The following is a 3,130-nucleotide window of genomic DNA, read 5'->3' as shown; positions in this document are numbered from 1 at the left end:
AAATCTTAAACTAGAGTTGATTATTGATTCTGAAGGTTGAGAAAATTCTCTAATTAATTAAAACAGAGATAAAAAAATGTTTATCTGTTGGCAGTTTTAAAATAATACTAACTGAGAACAAATTTGTGGATGCAGTACAAGCACTTGAAGCAGATGAGGATTTTTAGCCAAAAACTGACACTCAAGGAGTTTGCTTGGAATGAAGCCAACTTGTACCTACTAGTTCAAATAACTCATGCTCACAGTGCTTTTGCGATTTTTTCAGAGTTTGGCCAATGTGTAGCAACACCTTTAGTTTTACCCAGATTCATGACAAGTTTTAGAATTTTTCTATCTGTCTTAAATGGTGGAGTCTTTGTCAGAGTTGCTCAAGTTTCACTCAGATGAACGTAGATAAGATAATAAATCACTTAATCATTACAGACCTTCATATTCGATGATTTGCCATAACTCCCAAACCTATAAGTAGGGTATAGTATACTATTCGGATGGGTCTCGCAATATTGGTATCCTTTCAGCGTAATTACAGTGCAATTAATGTGCCTATAACTTTCCATGGGGGTTATAATTTATGTAATGGCTCAAAAAGTAGTGAGATGAAGAATACTGGAAATTAATCGCAAGGTCGCCGGGGTTGCGAGTAGGTTCGTACAATTTCTGCTTTTACTTAATTTCTAAACCGGTTTTTTTTTTCCTGGAGACAGTGATCAGGAAATCGCAAACTTTCGTTTTTTTTCTCGAAACGATGATTTATTGTAATTACATGCTTCGAAAACTTTTTAATATATTCAATTTAAGTCAATAATAGTCTTGGATGGAACAATCCACTATCACGCAGAAGTGCCAGAATATTAATTGAACTAATGGGTTGCATACATTATAAATATAGTATTAATAAACTGATGTATCTATTAAAAAGTATTACATGCTAAATTTTTATTGAGATTTTAACACAAATTTGAAATTTTTGATAAACGATCTTAAAGCCCTGAGGTCAATAATCAACACCTTCTTCGTAAATGAATAAAAATGGATTGCGACTAGCACTATTGTGTAATAGTGCAAGAGCCGGGAAGAAAAAAAGGCAGTTATTTCACCCCAATTTTTGATTACTTTAATAAAAACTATGCATAATTACTAGTCAAGACTGATGAGTCTGCCAAGTATAGGAAGGGAGAATAAAAAAAATTATTCTATATCTTAAAAACTACCAACACTAGAAAATCTGAAAGAACATTATTTAAAGGAGTAAATTTGCTGAAATATTAGCCCTACTTATGTCCAATAGTTCTCCAGATATAGCTTTTTAAAAAGCAAAATTTCTTAAAAATCAACTGAAAGATTAGTAGTTAGTTAATTTATTTTGAGAAATCTTTATCTCTGGAACTATGTTACATATAGATGTCTATTAGCACTCACATTAAAGCTAGTTTAATGGACTATAAAGAAGTTTATAAACTTTACCTTCGTAGGAATAGTAGTTTTCATGATATTTGCTAAAATAAATTGATTTATAGTTGTTGGGAAAATAAGTCTGATTTATGAAAAACTTTATTTCAGAAGCCATTGGACGTACAGATGTCTGCACTGAAATTAAAGCTAGTTAAATTTACTATAAAATAGTTTATAACGTTTATCTTTGTAGGAGTAGTAGTTTTTATGATATTTGACAAAATAAATTCACAAACTGTTAATATCTAATGGTTCGTATAAAATGTTGGATTTTTGACAAAATATATTTTCATCTAAGTAGATCCACGCACACATGTCTGCCAGCACTCAAAATAAAGAAAATTTAACTTACTATAAATTAGTTTATGACACTTATTTTTGGTAGGGATAGTAGTTTTTATGATATTCACATATGAATATAAATTTGGCAAAAGAAAATTTGTCCGAACAACTATCAATTAATTTATTTTAGAAAATATCATAAAAAGTAATACTCCTACGAAGATAAACGTCATAAACTACGTTATAGCTCATTAAACTAGCTTTAATTTGAGTGCTAATAGACATCCGTACGTCAAATGGTTTTTGAGAAATAAATTTTTCAAAATAAATTCACTAACTACTGATCTTTCAGTACGTCCCATACAACATTTTTATGAAATGTTGCTTTTTAAAAAGCTATATCTCGAAAACTATTAAACGTAAATAACTCTATTAGGGCTCATATTAAAGGGACCAAAAAACTGTTATAAGTTTGTTTGGCTGTTAATGTTCATAATCGTGGTACATGCTTTCAGGAGTTCGCTTCATGAAGGAATAAGCAATTCATCACTGATGTTTCTAAATAAATAGACTTTTTAGAAATAATTCATAATTATGCTACTCTGAAATAAAAAAAAGTACCTTCAATAAATGATAAATATATTTTTTTAAATATTAAAATTAATTAATATTTTTAACTAATGTGTTGCTTATAACCTACATTTGTAGCGAAAATAATTCGAAGGGTCCATCTCTTAATTTGGAAAACCTCCATATTTTAAATTGCCCAGCCCTTGTAAGGAAAGATGTATCCATGCCTTCAACATTTATAGAAAATAAAGTTCAGTGTAGCGCGTATCCTGCCATTTAATGCAGCTAGTTCCCACGGTTCAACAGAGTTCGCCGGAGCTGTAAGAAATCATGAATTAATTACTCGAGAGGTTTTATTGTGGGACTGTAGAAGAGAATTCCCGAGAATGCTGCAAATCAGTTTACTGAACAATCATGTTGAACAATTACCCTGGTGAAAGTCCTTTGAACTCGATTAGTTTAGAATGGACGGAAAATTCGTATAACTAGAGACTGGATTATTGTCCTGTAAAAAAAACCGAAAAATGCGCAGTAAAGAACCTAAATTTGCAAAATCGTGCAGTAATAACTCAAAATGTGTATAAATACCAAATACTGCAATAATCATCAACTTTATTGTTTAATTTATAGTATTACATCGAAAACTTACCTAACTATGTTGTGATCAGATTAAACTCACAAAATACTCTCTGTATTTATGCAAACAAATACATGAAAAATTGCTCTGATAAAAAACCTAAAATTTTGTCCATAAATGTAGTTAATTTCATTAAATGATACCCATTATGAAGACTGGAATGTAATTTTTCAAACTACCTCAATTTTT

The sequence above is a fragment of the Halyomorpha halys genome, unplaced genomic scaffold, assembly GCF_000696795.3.
Source record: "Halyomorpha halys isolate HHAL.00 unplaced genomic scaffold, Hhal_1.1 Scaffold101.1, whole genome shotgun sequence".
NCBI lineage: Eukaryota > Metazoa > Arthropoda > Insecta > Hemiptera > Pentatomidae > Halyomorpha > Halyomorpha halys.
The sequence above is the reverse complement of the archived record's forward strand: the minus strand, read 5'-3'. Positions refer to the sequence as shown.